A 17,872-nucleotide genomic window follows, 5' to 3' on the forward strand; every position below is an offset into this window, starting at 1 on the left:
GAGATATTAGATACTAGAAATATTCAATAGTGATAGCTATATTACGCTTTTAATTTTGGACATTCCAGAGAATTTGGAGCTGTAATGAAAAAGATTTCCGTAAGCGGTAGCTGCCATTTTAAAGAGCATGACTGCCTTGGTTGAATTGGGACCGTATCTTGGAAAATGGAAATTAGCCCCCCCCCCCCCCCCATTTTTGGTTGTTCCAAATTCCCATCTTTTTTTCTGTACTCTTCTTTTTTAAACTCATTCACTGCCAATGACGAGCATAAACGTCAAAGATCCATTTTAACTGGGCTGACAGTGAATACATTGATGACATTTTCTGGTAATGTGCTGAATCAGCAGTGGCTATCTTTGGCACGATGCACACTTTGTCATCCGGTGACCTTTGACGTTCTTCTCTCATGTCCATAATAAACGGCTCGTGTATGTCACGGACAAGCATCACTCAGCTCCTGCTGCTTTTCTGACTCCCAAGAGTTTAAATTTGGAATTCAAAGAGTGCAATCGGCTTCTCGGTCAAACCGCAAATATCTGTATCACTTACGAATTGCTGTAGGGCTTGTAATTCCCTCGCTTCCCGATACGCCGTCGTAGCAAGCTCTGCCCTCGATGAACCACGGCGGGCCATTTTCGCAGCCAAGCAAGGTTTTATATAGCCTTGCAAATTCGGCAGTTACACGCACGCCAGAGTGATTGCAAACATCATCAATGCGTTTTACATCATTGATCGGCCATTTAGAGTTGCTTACACAAACTATAATGAGGCAATCGAGCGCTGATGACTCTTCCATTCAGGCGTCATAGTCACGGTCACACACTTGGACTCGAGGGTCCCTGCGCATATTTAGCTTGATAGATGACGCTTGTTACTTTTCTGAATTCTATTGGTTACAGCCTCACCTAAAAGTTCTAAGGGCATCCATTCAAAGGCGCTTCATTAATATGTATTGGAAATTATACCTCGCTAAGTCTTCTGAAGGTTACGTACATCCAAAGGGTGACGGCATGAGTGGGATCTCTTGCAGTCAATGGTAATGGAAGTTGTTTGGGGGGCTGGTCTGACTCAGCAGAAACCAAATTGAATGGCTTTTTGTAGACTTACAGCAAAATGTAAGCATTTAGTGTTCTTTTCGGAGTTTGGAGGGACTTAATTGACAACTTTGCTGCCCCCGAGGGATGAAACGCACTTACTTGACACAATCACTTTTGATGCTTGTCCATAAAAGCAGCACTTGGGGGTTTTTTTTGTTTTGTTTTTTTGATCGGGCTCCCTTAATGAATGTTTTTTTTTGGGGGGGTAATAATAGTCCTGTGGTACCTCCCAGCACTTCTCTCTCTTGATTGGCGCTAATCAGGTGTGTGTGTGTGTCTGTGTGTGTGTGCGTGTGTTTGTGTGTGCGATGGGCATTGTTTTTTTAATGGGGCGTAATATTGGCACGGCTGGCACCAAACGGGTCTCGTCGGGGAGCTTGCAACACGCGGGACTCATTTGATTAAAGCCAGCCGGCCCCTTCTCTATTGTTTCTCATTACGCGGGGGGCCCTAAGGACCAACGTTGACATTTGAGAAAACACTACATATTAAATTACCTGAGAAAAAAAAGGTGGGACCACGCTAAATGTTTTAACCGATGGAAAATTAAAATCCCTCCGAGCGCTTTAATGGCCGCCGCACTCTTCATTTGTTACACAAGGCTTAGATTGTGAACGAGGTGAGGGTTGGTCACAGTCCAAGCCTTGCCGAGGCTATAATTAGATTGAATACATCCAAAAAAAAAAAAAAAGTGCCGGGTTTGTAGTCCCTCTGCGTCGGAGCGTTTCCCAAATGTTGTTGCAAAGTCACGATTCCCGAAAGGTTTTTTGTTTTGCGATTGTTGCCTCATTTCCCACCTTTGCGCCAGCTCGTGGGAGATGAATTTTGAAGAAGAGATCCAAACTTTCTTACAAAAAAAAGATAGATTTCAGTACTCTAAAATAAATCCCCTGAAATTGTTGCTTAATTTGTCATCAGAGGAAAGGCGACACCCCCCCCCCCCCCTCGCCTGCCCTTTTTAAATGGAAAATATCCAAATGTTTTTTTTTTCCTACCGTGCATGTCATCTCGCACACACAGCCACCACAGGTCCATTGCCTCGCTTCATCCTTTTAAAAAAAAAAAAAAAAAATCAATTCAAATGGAGGCGTCAGCGTGGAGAAGATGGATAGGTCTCAGCTAATGTGTTTTTTTTTCTCACTCGCTAGGAATTAACTCCTCTTCCCAACTCGGGTGCAGCCAGCATCTTCAGAGTAATGAAGCCTTAACGCCTAACGCTGAGCGCATTATTTATTTATTTATTTATTTTCAAATTCCATGACTTGACCCATAACTTACTTGACAGGCCCTCAAAAGCGAAAACTCAATTTCACAAAACACGTCTTCCATCTTGTGTTTGCTCAGAGGTGTGTGCATTGAAGGGTGAATCCAAATGTGCTGTTTATGATTTGTGTGCATCCCAACAGTTGTTTGTCTTTTTTTTCTGCCATTTTTTTAAAATAACAATACAAGATGTTTCCCTTCATTTGTTCTGTACGTTTTTGGTGACCCGATAGACCCTTAAGTTAAGCAGTGGAGATAATAGATATGTCTCAGAAAGCACTTGCTCATTAGATTCCAAATACTTTGTCATGGATGGAGACCAAGTGAATGCTGAATCAGCACACTGCTGACACACCAGAGACAAACTCAAACGCCGGTTCAGACAGAATTTTGAAAGCTTAGAACTTTCCGCCACCCCCTTTTTCCTGGAAGTGATCAAAAGTTGGCCAGACTGTGACCGTGGGATTTCCTGATCTTCAAAGAGCTCAATTCTCCAGGAGCAAAAAAAAAAAGAAAAAAAAATCCCGCAGCATCCGCTTCCTCAGGAGGACCACACTTTCCATAGCGCCCTTTGCCGTTCAAATATCGAAATGGCGAAAAGGCTCGTATCTTGTCTCGGAGGGCGCTGGCTGTTAAATGAAGATACATGTTTAGGAGGAAAGTTGAGCACTGTAATTCATTTTGGACTCTTTTTCTAGATATGCCTGAACTTTGAGGTGGACACTGTTCCACTCCGGTCCTGCAGATGGCACTGATTAGCTAACCACACATTTCTACAAGCTTACATCGAGGAGTTTTATAGGTAAGCTCAAACATTTTTGATAAATATTTAATACTAGACCTGCCTGAACTTTGAGGTCAACACTGTTCCACTCCAGTCCTGCAGATGGCGCTAATTAGCTAACTACACATCTCTACTAGCTTAAGTCAAGGAGTTTTATAGGTAGGCTCAAATAGTCTTAATTAGCCAACCACACATCTCTATTAGCTTATGTCGAGGTAGGCTCAAACATTCGTAACAAAGAATTAATACTAGATCTGCCCAAAATTTGAGGTGGACACTGTTCCACCCCAGTCCTGCAGATGGCGCTAATTAGCTAACCACACATCTCTACGAGCTATTTTTAATAGGTAAACTCGAACATTCTTGACTAAGATTTAATATTACACACCGTGTCTTCTATTAAAATTATTCACCTTCTTCATTGAATCCATTTTTCTTCAAACAAGATAAGAATCCAACAATGTGCACCAGCTATTGAAAGTGTAAGGAACGAATGGCCTCTACAGGCTTCCATAAATAATGCAACACACCTTCCAGAAGAGTGAAACTCAATCAAAACGACTGCTTTGTAACCAAACCTATTGATTCAGCAAAGAGGTACTCTGCATACACCCTTGCGTTTGCCTCCAGTCTTGCGCTCGCCTCCATCAAGGCTGGCACAAATAAGCTCCCCTCCAACCCCCTCTTTCTCCCCCCACTTGTGTTTGTCTAACCGCGCCGGAGAAGAAAACATTTTCACACCCGCATCCACCTTGACAGCATGCCGTGTTATTGCACACCTGAGTTTAAAGAGCTACAATCGCCCTCATTTGCATCCTGCCAAATAACATTTTCACATCTTTTTTTTTCGAGTGCCTCTTCGCAGTCTCTCTGGCGTTCTTCAAATCAAAGAGGAAAGAAACACGATGGAGAGAGAAAGGAAATATGTAAGCGTAGTCATCGGCGTTATACTATAACGTTTCTTTCATTTTGTGGTCTTTGCTCGTGCCATACATGATTCCACGGGATGATAGCCAGATGCAGAGTCTCTATTGGATTATAATCCATCTCCCGCATCGAAGATCAGCCCTCGTGATTGTTGTGCTGTGTCTATGACAAGATTAAACCTCCGTTCCTTTTTTTTTTTTTTTTTTTTTGCAGAAGATTGTGTCGGATACAATGCTTCTTCCTCGAGTTTTTTTTTTCTCTTTATAGCGGCCTAATGTATTTCTCTGTCCCGTATCGTAACGGTAATTGAAACCAGTTGCTTTTCTCGATCGTCGTACTAAAAAACAAATTGTCGACTGCGAGAGTATAAAATCCAAAATTCCCGTAAACAGTCTTGATTATACTTTTCAGTCTTAAGGCAGTGTCAATCGTTTCAGGTACAATTAAATGACAAAACATAAATTCTGCTCGGTGACATATAAATTGAAATTTGAAAATGATGACAATGGATCTGCTCGTTACATAAACCCCGCCCACTTCTACCCGCTCATCTCTGACCTTGCAGCTCCAGCAATCTTGCTGATATTACAGAGCGCCACTGTATCAAAATCCAACCTGCCACGGGGCAAATTTGATTGCTTAATACACAGCGTCCATGTTTTCTTTTTTTTTCTATCCAGATAAATATAAGCCCTAAGCAAGTTTCTGGAATAGCGATACCTTTACACTTTATTTTGGTCTTGCTTGTTATCAGTAAAATACCGACTGTATTTTTCATTTATAAATCGTTTTTCTTTGTTGAGCCTGTCGCAGTAGAGGATAGGTTGAACATGTTTTAGCTATTGAGTCATCTTAATGTACTCAATTGCAGTCCCCCCCCCTGGTTGTATTTATGAAGTACCCAAGCATATGGAATCTCGTGAAAGTTCATTCGTATAGGTCAACTGGAATCACAGCGCCCTTATATTGTGCCCTTTCGGACTCATTTAAAATTCAATGAAGGAAAGGTGCGGCGAGCAGCCTCCACATTTTACGTCTTCCACGACACCTTTAATCACCTTTTGTTGTTATATGGAATATACCACCCCATAAATATATATATATATATATATATATATATATATATATATATATATATATATATATATATATATATATATATATATATAAAAATATAAAAGATCAGATCACAACCATATCATGTCAGTTCCCAACCTTGAAAACGAGACATTTTAATTTGAAGCGTAATTGCTGGTCAGATAGGATGCAATAGTACATCCCGGGGAGTGATTTGCAGTTTTTTTTTTTTTTTGACTGACATCAGATCTCACAAAAGCGAACAATGCCGTAATGGCCGTCGAAATCTTTGCAGGCACAATTGCTTGTTGCCATTATGCACCGAAGCCTATTTTGCTTTTGTGGAGAAGGCACCCAAATTGCCGCGCTATTATCTCACCGGTTTTCTCAGTCAGTGCTTTGTGAATCAAGTTGCCCTGAGATAGATCACGAGGAGATGGAAGCTTCTTTTTTTTTTTTTGTCTCCCCTGTGGTTAAGACAACATACGATGCAGGTCAGGTGAAGATTTTTTTTTTTTCCTTCTGAGAAGAAGAGAGAGGAGGAAACTGTTTGGGCTGTTTTTTGAGCCGTTGAGGCGGTGGAGTTTGAAAGGCTTTGCTGTTACTTCCCCTTCGTCTTGGCTGTCGGTTGCCTTGATATTTGACCCGATAAATCCTCTCATTTTTGCTTCTGTTTTTATCTTGCCATTTTCTCCAACTGCCCCTCCACCCATCATCATCATCGTCTTGTCTCTCGGCATCCTAAATTCTTATCACCTGCTGTTTTTTTTCTCTTGAACGCCTTTGATTTTGCTTGTCTGTTTCCTCGCTTGCAATCACCATCCTCTTCTTCCCCCTTTTCAGTCCTCCCCCGCCTGGGGAGAAGCTCCCGGGTCTGATGAACCACGGAGAGGCCCGGAACAAATCAGTTTATCGATCAGTCTGTGTATCCCTTGCTCTGGCCCTCTGATCGTCAGCAGAAAACAAAGTGTTTATTAAGCGAAACCTTCCCAATCTGCTTGCACACCTCGCTGCGCCCCTCGCCCGTTGCTTGGTAAAGGAAAAGCCGTCTCTGGACCCGTCCACACAGCAGATACTCTCAGATTAAGCCTGACTGGTCAAGTTTATAAACTTCTTCAGCACCGATCCACCAATTAAGACCACGTCGGCAGAAAAAAATGCATCTGTCAAAATTAATCGATTAGTCGTCAAGTAATCGATTTTCAAATTGATCGACAATTATTTGAAGAATCGAGTCATCGTTTAGAATTGTCTAAATCCTGTCATGTCAGTCTCTCAACGGTGATTATTTAATCAGTTTTATATAAACAAATCTTTTGTATTCAATCAAAAATATGGCTTTTGCAAATGTCTGCTTTTACGTCAGATATCAAGAATCACACCAGTAACTAAATAAACTTGAAGAGAACATGAATCTTTCTTGCGTGATATTGTTTAATGGTTATTTAGTTGTAATCCACTTTCATGCAAACTAAAATTGTATCCGGTTATTCAATTAATTGATGGAATAATCGATAGAATGAGCGATTCTAAAAATATTCGATTTATTGATCTCAAATATTTTTGGCATATCAATCAACTTTAGTTCACTGACTTATTTGGGGGCATGTGAAGACATGTTTATTTCTGTCAGACATCTCTTTTTGTATTTATGGCCAAAGCCTTCGACTTTGCCTCCGGGATTTCCGAGGAGATAGCTCGCAGCTAGTTCTTGTGTACGACACACAAAAAGTACGGCCTCGGGATGGAGAGAGAGAGAGAGAGCGAGGTGCATCAGAGTGGAGTGTTTATCAGCCCTCCGCTGTCTATAGGACTTAAATTGGGCCTGAATCTTGTACAGAACGATTGCATTACTGGCTTCTCTGAAAGGGCTGAATTTGATTGAAATGGAAAGCAGTGCCTCCTTGCGCTGAAAATACATCACAGCTGATTAGATTATGAAGTGCCGCGGTGGAAGGGAGGGTGTCGCGTGATATGAGGGCCAAAATGCAAGCAAAACACGAGAAGTGCTCCGAAAAGGGGAGGGGGCGAGGGAGACCGCAAATGAAAGAAATCCCTGGATTTCCTGATAGTCGTTCCGTCTGCCTCATATGTTGCGGCGTAAGATGGAGTCAGAGGTTCTGCGGCGATGCACCCGAGACTCAATTTGACTGACGGGGCCGAATGGATCCACGCCATTCCCAGCTGTGTGGCTCCCAGGCTTTCCCATAATCAATCAGCCATTAATGGAGTAAGTGGCTGTGGAAGGATATTAAATGTTAATTGCTGCAAGGTATTGATAACACTCATTGATCTGGTGGATAATTGCAGTGGGTGCAAACAAAGATACATTATATGAGACCGAGCCTGTTCTGTCAGAAGGCCCCTAAACAATGATGAATGGTTTTGCAAAAGAGATGTGCTTTTCTTCCGAACATCTCTCGGCGGCGTGTCCTCCAGAGAATATTGTCGAGCCATCCCGGACTCTTTTCTTTTGCCGTCCGGTATTATCTCGCGAGTTCGTATTGACATGTTCTTTATTGACTTTTGCTATAATTTCATCTTGAGACCCTTCAGATGTTGATTTTCAAATGCTGCATGTTTTTTTCAGTATGTTAGCTCCTTCAGCCTATATTTGAAAGCACTGCTGTGTACTCAAAGTCTACTGAAAAGATTGCAATCTTTTTCCCCAATGTTGAATTTTCTCTTGTGATGGCCGACAAGTCCTTGACAATATAATGCGATACTCAATAGCAAGGGAATAGTTGTTGGCGCTAACAACCCAAGCATGGCCCCTTCTGAAAAGTTGTTTCCAAGCAAGAAGATTATCAGACTTAAAATTGGATCTAGACCAAATTCGATGCCCGCAGGTGTTGCTCATGGCAGTAGGGAAAAGAGAATGGATTATTAATTACATCAAGAAGATTTAACGTTCAGGCTTATTGATAGCGCTCTCTAACTGCAGCAACGCTACAAGAACACACGGTTGGTTAAAAAATAAACATGTCCATTTCTCTGTTCTGAGATTGTTGTTGTTGGGTTTTTTTTGGGGGGGGGGGGGTAGAAAGGTTGACATTTATAATTGACCGGTTGGGAGTTGGAGCAGGCAGGAGTAGTCATCAGTTGGTTATGGATTCATCCTTTTGCGGAGTTGAGAGAATGACAACCTGAAGCCCATCGCCGATAAGTCGAGACTACGTGATGTGTTCGTTTGCGGAGCTTGAGGTCGGTTCACGCCGGCGAGGGAGTTACAGCTACTCCCGAGCCAACCGAGAGGGATTGGCAGGCCCTGGTGAGGCGTGTTTGTCAGAAAGCCTGAATAATGCATGGCCTCAGAGCAGTCGGGCTCTCTTGTACCGCACAACTCCGAGAGTGAGATCAATAACACTTAGAAGCTACTTTATAATGAAGGAGATGCTAAAATTCCATCATCAGGCAATTAGTTGAACTCCTCCACCTTCTGTTCCTCACCCATCTCCTTCCATCTGTCACCGCACAGAAGCGGGCAGATTAGGATCTGAGTGATTTGATTTCTGGAGGTATCTCCAAAGTTGGTCGAAAAGAATAGGGGAGGGGCTTGTTTTCTGCCATGGTTCTCTCATCTTTGACATTTGCTTTCCCACTCTAATGCCGCGGGCTCTTGTCGTCCTGATTTCCTTGAAACTAGCTAGGCTACAACGTGACAGACGTAGTAATGTCGGTCCTCGAAACTGCACAGAAGCTACTAAGCCCTCTCTGAATCTCTAAAACCGTGGGCCGACCATCGACGAATCAGATTCACTCCTTCCCAGTGCATCTATAATGACTCCCTATCTCTGCGGACATAAGTGCTCTCTGCTCGTCTCAACTGGGAGGTTAAGGGTGAAGAAGCAATAATGTAGCGTAAATGTGCTTGCATGGCATTGGGAGTTCATTAGAGCTCCATTATAGTCCTTGAGTGACATCATTCACCGGGAGTGCCGAGTTCCTTCGGCTAGTGGATTCCTGATGGAATATCTTTGGCGTGGGGTTTGCCGTGATGAAAGCATCTTAGCAGTCGAAGCACCCGCCACGTCCTATTTACGCTTCGATCAAGACCCTCGGACAATGCGTCGTACTCTACTCTCATTTCTTGTCCTAAATGAGCCTCGAAACCACCTTTCTTATGTGCTTCCTGTCATACCTCCTCGATGTCGACTTCATTCATATGCACGGTCACTATCAGGAAAACCTTCTGTTCTCATCTGCCGCCAGCCAAATTATTTGCAAGATTACCAGAATGGACGGTGACCCGCGGCCAAAATCTCATTATTCACACTCTTCAACTGTTTACTGGCAGGAGGCAGGTGAGAAGGTCAAGAAGAGGGAATGATGGGTCTTATTTGCGATCCCTTCTCTTCGCTCTTTGGGTCCTGGAGGTCAAGATGAGCTTAGGCCCCCTCGGTCAGTCTGGAATTAGAGAATAATGGCATAATTACCTTGGCTGGAAGAGTTCTGCCCCCTTGAGGTAGGCTCTGCTGCATCATTAGAAATACAGTAGCATCAAGCTTGACTTTGTCTTTAATTAGCTCTCCGTGGGTTGTAATTGTCTCACGATGGAGGACATTTAACGGCGCTGGTTTAGCCGTTGGGACCTTCAATAAGAATGGCAACTAATTGGTAGATGTGCGCATTTTAGTAAAGTTGGCCTCTACTGTTTGGGCATTTTGAGCAGATCCCGTTAGATCCCCCCCCCCCAAGAGGAGGATCGCGTTTAAACATGTACGGGACATTTTGGACTAAGTTTCTGTCCTGCTCCCTAGCAGCCTATTAACTCTCCATCACCCTCCACTTGCATTGTCACGCTGTTAACCCAGCAAAGGACTGTGTGTCTATAATAGACTATCGACTGGTTGATGCTTTAAAGGTACGCCGGCTAGCTTTAGCTGCTCCGCCACCCACGCGGCTCTAATTAATCTCCTATTGAAAGAGGGGGACAGAGTCGTATATTGTTTTTGCAACGTGGCCTCCGATACAGTGGGCCCACCGGAGGCGCCGGCAGAAGTGCTCGGCTTCATTTCTGCGTGTGATTTATTTGAATTCATCAACTGGATTGATCGAGAGTCTTTACTCGGGGGGGACACAGATACACGCTAAATGACTATCGACTGCCAAGTGTTTGAAAAATGCATTTGCCAGACCGGCCGCTCTGTTGATGAGTGTGTATTAAAAAATGTATCTGCAGAATCAATGGAGAGGAACAACAGTGAGTGTTTGCCGGCTCCCTTTTTTTACCTCTTACTATTTGTTGTCTTTTGTCTGCGAGCGCTAACCACTGCTGGCGCATTGCAGTAAACGAGGGGAGGTAGAATGCTAGAGTGTGTGTTTTGTGTGTGTGTGTGCGATTGTGCCAGCAGAGGCGTCGACAAGCATGCATAGCTTTACCGTCTTCATAAATCCCCAACCATCGCGTTGTAGCTGCGCACGCAGCCGTCGAGAGATACTGACCTTTTCTTGGGACTTCTTCTGCTTTATCTCAGCATGATACAATGGAGATGAATCACGGGGGGGTGTAAATACCAAATGCCATTGTCATTCCTGACTCTCCTCTCGGTTCTGAAGGAAGTTTGGGATCTAGTGTTGCATTCCGAGAGCTAGCTTTGATGACACCATTAGCGAGTCAGTTTGACCTTGTCTGCAATTAATTAGTTAGCATTCAGATCTGCATTCAGATCTGCATGTTATTTCTATGTCAACCAATCACAATGCAGTCATTGCCTTGTTAATGTGAAGTATCTGGAAGCTAGCCATGCATTTGGATGCTTGTGTTTGCAGTAGAAGTTGTAACATCCTTATTTCATGACTGACTGGACTTTATAGAGGAGATGATAGAAGGCGCAAGAGTCGCTATCATCTCGTAGATCACGTCCTCTTTACACAGCCTCGCCGGGTCCCCTGTGTGTCACTTTGTCTCACAGTAAAGTGGATATCATGCTAACTACTGCTCTGGTAAGACTGTTAGTGAGTCGGCGGCACCATGTGTGTGTTGTCTTGTTTGCAGACCAAAGGCGAGGTTCTAACCTTTGACGCCTGAAAGCAACACTGGAATGATGATGGATTTAGATTAGAGGGCCTAATTTGTTCGGAATTGCTTCGATTCAGACTGACTCCGGGGAAATATGGAAATGGTGCTGGGAATGTTGTTTGTTTTGCTTTGAAGTCAAAATGACAGTGAGAATATGTGCGACGAGGCCATTTGTGATGCTACTGAAGAGAAAAATGTCCATTTGTCTTTAATGTTACTATCTGAAAAACAACCGCTAATAAATACAATGTGAGATTTTGTCCAAAAAAATGAGCCTCGATAGTGTTCCATTCTTGGCGGTAGTCTACCCAAAAAATGAAACTCACCCATAAAACATTTGATTCTTTCCTGGAAGAGCTAAATTAGACCATATGGGTTGCTATTTTTATTCAGAGCAGACAGAGCAAACGTAAAATGGGATTCGAGGGGACTTCTGAGACTTCATTAGAAGCCAAATAAAGGACCTGCCTCACTATCTGGTGGGTTAGGTGCAGGATTGGGGGGGTTCACAGGTCAACACGCATGGCTCCCTCTCAAAGGATACCCTTAAAGGAGCGCACGTGCGTGGACCAACCATCGTGCCGGGGTGACATCCAAACCGCAAACAAAAGGTGTCAAAGTGACGAATGGCATTGTAAACAACGGAGCACGGTCTAAACAGCACCCCGGAGGACGTATGTGTTTGTGTGAGATCAGCAGAAAAAGCCCTTATCTGGCCTATTATGGGTCCGCGCTTCAACGTTGGGGTATGCTATGTGCTTTGCATGCTAATCTAGTCCTCATTAAAGCTTAACACAGCAGTTAGCGTGCCCTGTGATAGCATCATACTGTGCCGAGGCCTGTGCGCAACTGATAACGCCCCCAAACGCGATTGGCAAAAAACATCACCTTGGGACGTAAGGCATTCACTGCACAGAGTCAATAGAAATCCAATCTGAGCGTGAAGTGTTGCTTTTTTTTTTCAACGGGGGGCGGTTCTCCGTACTTCACATGCACTCCGTAAATCAAAGAGGATGCCGGGAAGGCCCGGACACGATGTGTGGATGAGGCCATCTGGCCCGCTCAGGCCAGAGCGGGGACCAGTTTTTGACTTGGCCATGGTGTGTGGGCAGGAGCACTCCCACAACTACAGCCTGTTCGCCCGTTCGCAGATGCGGCCGGCTTTTTCCGAAAAAAGTACACAACTTTTAGTGATATGACGCCTGGCGCCCAAAAAATATAAATAAATAGAGGCACTTAATTGAAAACGCTCGTCAATCTGTCACCACCAAAAGCGAGTGCGAAGGAATGAATAATGGATTGCAGGGTGGAAGAAGAAGATAATGGAGGGAAAATGAAGGCGGCGACCAAAATAATGATTGACGCTGACGAGTTAGACATTAGACAAAAAAAGGGGTGATCAACATTCACCAGGCTTTCCAAACGTTGTCTCGGAAGAGTGACAAAGCTTAGAAAAGGCTTCTGTCTTTTGTTTAACGTATCTATTACAGTCGGTTGAGCAACCAAGTGAGGGATGACAAAGCAATGGACACCAAAAATGTAATCGGGATCTGATCCAGATTAGCAGCAATTTCAAATGAGCAACTTTGATGCGTTAAGATTTTCTTCCTAGATGAAATTCCGATTCTGTACAAAACTTTTCTAGATTAGTGGCCAGTCAGCAACTTTTCTTTCCCTTCAGCTTGATAAGACTTACTTGGAGTTAACTTCATCATCGGAGGCAGACAAACCATCATGGTGTTGTGTTCCCATTTCGACTGAGTGTCAGTGATTAATGTAATCAGCGGTGCGGCGTCCCACCTCCAAATGAGTTTGAGATTGACAGTCCGGTTTATTAGACTCTGTGTGGACTGATGGCGTGTAATTAAAACTGTCGCCACGGTAGCCGTCATAACGTAAGAAGAGAAGACACCCTGTTGTTGTGCTACACGTCGGTTCGTGTTTCACTTACGTTCGCACAGAGCACAGTGAGAAATGCGATGATTAATACAGCTACTGAGAATTTAAATCGGGATTACGCTTGAAAAGTCGCCAGGTCTCCTCTTCGTTTCCTATTCTTCGAAAATCGTGAAGGATTTCATGCCCGTGATCCCAACGTATGAAATCCTGTGAAGTCTATTAATGCTAATGTGAGACAGATTCTTGGTAATGCGCTCTGCGTAGGTGTGATGCCCATTAGAGGGGGTTTAATAATGGCTCAGGTTGATTTCACAGTGTGTGTCACATCACACTGATCTGAGAATATCTGCTGGCGGTGGAACCAACGCGCATATCGGTCTGGGAGAAAAATATACATTTCTGACAAGGGGGATCCTGTCCAACAATAGAATAATATTTGAACTATTTATTGATTATTTAAATTATTTGTTTATTATTATATTTATGTATTATTATATTTATACATTATTATTATTATATTTACGTATTATTAGTATATTTATACATGTATTTATATTTATTATAATTCATTATTTATTATTTCATAATTTTAATTAAATGACATTAAATATCCCACCCTTGCGAAAAACTTTATTGATTATTTTAATTATTTATTTTTCTATTATTATTATATTTATATAGTATTATATTTAATTATTATTATAATATATTATATATCTGTATTTATATTTATTATTATTCATTATTTCTTATTTAATAATTTTAATTAAATACCCCATTCTTGTGAAAATCGCCTTTTCAAGCGGCCAGGTTACCTACCACTTCTTGGTGGTTTTTCCGTTTGAGGGGTAATTTGGACGGCTGTGGTCCGGGTTTGACTGGTAATCTGGTTCAACCATTAGCGGCTGTTAAGTGGCTCTGTCCCGGTGTCACCTCTGGTCCATCAGTCCCAATTTGGTGCAACACGGGGTCCCCAATTCCAGAGTGCCTCCAGTCTCCCCCCAATCTAACAAACCGGCCTTTCTGCCTCAGGTAAGATGATGGCAGATGCACTGACACGCCCGATCGATAACAACTAATGTGAAGTAAATGGATAAACTTACCTGCTGCATCACCTGTCACCAGCCCCGCCCCCTCTTGTTAAAAGTCCGAGTCATTCGCTTCTTCACTATTATCTGCAATTCCCGCTGGAATATACTTTTTCAAAGAGAGAGAAATCCCTCTAAATCTGTTCTCCGAATGGTTCTTCTCGGAATTGGAATTGGGACGGCACCCGAGGGCCCATTGACGTTATTTCCAGTCAAACCCCAGAAGAAGCCAACCTTCCCAGAAAGGCTTCTTCATCATCCTCCCATGAATCGTAAAAACGCGTTCCCTTTTATTTGTTGATGAAAGGGTGAAATCAGCCGAGAAGACCGCAACCACAGCTCAAAAGGCGAGACACGTCAAAAGGTGTGCGTATGCTTTGTTGATGTGGATTAAGGGAGGTGATGGCAATCACACCCTTGACGAAACAATTATCCCTCGGCCCCAGTCTTCCACCGAGACTTTCACCCAGACACTTTCTGTTGTTATCCTGTCGTGCTTTTCCGCCCGTTTTTTTTGTTCTCTTTCCCCGCCTAGCCATCAGTGTAATTAGAGCTTCTGTCAATTGCACCTTTGCTTGTAAGTCGGCGCCACGGCGGATGGCGCGGCGTACCAATAGGTAGGCTCCCCTCCGAGCGGTCGATTCTCAATCGTAGCCGAAACACTTTCCTCCTGTTGTTTTTTTTTTTTTTTTTGCCAATTCAACACATGATTAAAGACGGCGGAGTGATTACCATTCTTCTGGAAGCCGACGAAAAGGAAAAGGCCCTCATAGAAATGTGTGAATCAATCCATTACGAGCTGTTCTGTGGTATCTTCATCCTTTACATTATCATATGGTTGTGGCATGTTGACTCCACCCCCCCCCCCTCCCCACCACCCACTACCCCAAACCGCCCTTTCATCAGTGTAGAAGGTGAACTTCTCTACACAACATCAATCCGTGCACACTATCATTACAGCTCTCTGTGCCATTACCATCAACTCAGTAGGGGTATGTCTTGTTTTTTCTCCTGTCAGCTTTTTTGTTGTCCTCAAAGGAACAATTGATCCTGTGATTTGACTTGCACCTGAAAATAGAATCAGGTTACAAAAGGATGCATTGGGGGCTTCATTTGAAGACTGATGTGCATCGCTACCAGAGGTGGCAACTCCAGGTCCGGAAAGTAAAAACCTTGCCACAGGTACCTCTCGGCGGAATAGAGGTACCTGTTGCAAGTCCAGAAAGTAAAATCCCTGCCACAGGTATTTGTGGCTGGGTTTTTACTTCCTGGACCTGGATTTGCCACCTCTGACAAATTTAGAACCCTTTTGCCCAGTGATTGACTGACAACCAATGAAGGATCTATTGCCTAACATCAAGCCACACCTCTTATCCCTTATCTCATACCAAGAAGTGGTATTGAATATTGCGTCTTTTGTTTTTGAATGACAGAAAAGCGATTAGGATGAATACTTGAGAGCTCTTTATTCTGATACTATGCTTTATGAAGCTCAAAGCCCGTCTGATGTTTCGCTGTGATATGGTTGCTATGCGTCCCTCCACCCCCCCCCCCCCCCACCACCCGTATAAAGACAGATTATTTTCCTTTACAACCCAATCAAAAAAAAAAAAAAAAAAAAAAAGATACATTGTCGATGTCGAATTTCAATTCCAATTGCTCGCTTGGAGAAAAAGCTGGTATATGATGCAGGAAATGAGGATATGCGCATTCTTTTATATTTGCTTTTTGAAGTGCAATTGTCCCAGGTCTGCTTCGTTTATAGATAGAGCCTCGGGGGTCTCAGGCCAATAAACCTGGCAAATAATGTGGGTGAATTCATTAAGGGCTGATGATTGTTGACAGTGTGTGCGGGTTGAGAATGGGCCCAGATAAGGAAGCGTCTCGGTAATTGGGGTTCTAGGAGCACTGAGGCCGCACCTTTAGTCGACGGTGATAGACTGTGAAATCTTAACACGGTGAAATAAGTGAACGCGCCAATACACACTACTGTCATTTGGAATTGAGCAAATTATACGCTACTTCCCCTAAGGCAAAACTACACTCGACTTATGTGCCTTTGTTTTGTTTTTAGTTGGCAGTAAACCGCTTTGTTCACTGAAGACACCAGGGGTATATTCGGAATATTTGGAAGCAATCCAGTTGGCCGCCATTTTCTGTTTGAAGTGATAAGTAGCGTGATTAGGGGAAGGTGACATCCAAAACCTAAAGACAAAGCAAAAATCACTCAGCACAGTCCTTCCTGGCTAGATTCTTTCCCGGACGACCAGAATATAGGATGCCGTCTCGATTTGTCTATTTTGGAAAATCTCCATATATTAGGTACACTGGGTTATAAGGCCCACTTGATTATAAGGCCCACTTTCCAATTTTGATCAAATTTAATTATTTTAAGTACGACTATGAGTGTCCTACGTCCATATAAACAAACCCTCCAGACATGGGGTAACAAAATGGAGACATAGACAAACCTAATCTCCTGTACACCAACTGCCCTTTCCTGATGCCTCTTAGATATTCATTAAATAAAGTCATTCCACATTGCATTGCATTCTACCAAGCGGAAATTGTTCCTTTTATCCATCAGGAGAATTGGGAATAAGCACACATCACCATAAAACGCCGCACTGCCTCCGAGCTGTGAAGGCAATGAAAGTGATGGATAATCAGTGAATTGAATCGTAGCAAATATGATCTCTGGACATTAACTCCGCTATAGTATGCACACATTTTCTTTTCATTAGACTCCACACTGCTATTTTAATGAATTGCCCAAGAGTAATGAGTGCTTTTAGGTGGCAGGCCTCGGCCGGGTGTTAATCATGTAAATGGCACAATACCAATTAAAGCTCATAATGCCGGGTGTTACGGCCTTGAACTGGCTCTGGATTAGCCTAGCGCCACTCCCCAGGAACCTTTAATTATCATCACTTCTTGGAAAAAGGCCCAAGTCAATGAATGCGATGAATGACTTTTATAATCGAGTTATTTCTCGATTTGAGATGGAAATTCTCAGAATGCCAACCAAGGTCAACAGCATTTGTTGTGTGCTTGACGATTGGTACAGCAGCTAAAGGTGCAAAGGTAAGAAAAAACAAGAAACAAAATAATCGAGATTAGAACCTGCGCAAACACACTATAGAATTGTCGGACATCTGGCACACAAACACACACACACACACACACACACACACACACACAGACATTATGTGATTGAACGGCCAGTGCTCTGTAATCACTGACGATACATCTGCTGCCCTGTGTCCCACACACTCCCTCACAGTGTCTTCCCATCCGTCCCCAAAGCATCTGACCTGCTGCCTTTTCTCTAATGACAGCTGAAACGGACCATTCTGTCTCGCTGCCGCCACCCGGACATTACAGCGCGTCGCTTTTGGGCTTTTGAGCCCCCTCCCACCCCCCGACACTAATGGCCGCTGTTGTGGATCACAGTCCGGGCTAATGACCTCCACTCACGGGATCAGCAGAGCATCTTGCCTTGTTGTCCATCCGTCTGTCTGGGATACTCCAGAGGTCACCACTCATTCCCTGAGAGCCGCCGACAATAACAGCAAGCGGCGGTGAAGAATGCTTTCATTCATGGGGAAATACAGTGACCCTCCTTTACTCTCTCATGCAAGCCTCACATATTGAGAGGTTGGACGTTGCCCCCCCCCCCCCATCCCCCTCGACTCACCGGGTGACAGATGGAAG

The 17,872-nt window shown here is 43.5% G+C and overlaps 1 long non-coding RNA gene across 2 annotated transcripts in view; it reads left to right on the forward strand.

Moving 5' to 3' along the window:
- LOC147040075 (uncharacterized) overlaps positions 1 to 17,872 on the forward strand; it is a 33,526-nt gene that overhangs the window by 9,855 nt on the left and 5,799 nt on the right. For both annotated transcript variants that reach the window (XR_015063116.1, XR_015063115.1), the window contains exon 3: positions 3,060 to 3,163. This is a non-coding gene — a long non-coding RNA (uncharacterized LOC147040075). The remainder of the gene's footprint in view (positions 1 to 3,059; positions 3,164 to 17,872) is intronic.

Source organism: Syngnathus leptorhynchus, chromosome 21, assembly GCF_054491065.1.
Source record: "Syngnathus leptorhynchus isolate UIUO chromosome 21, UIUO_Slep, whole genome shotgun sequence".
In the NCBI taxonomy this organism is placed as follows: domain Eukaryota; kingdom Metazoa; phylum Chordata; class Actinopteri; order Syngnathiformes; family Syngnathidae; genus Syngnathus; species Syngnathus leptorhynchus.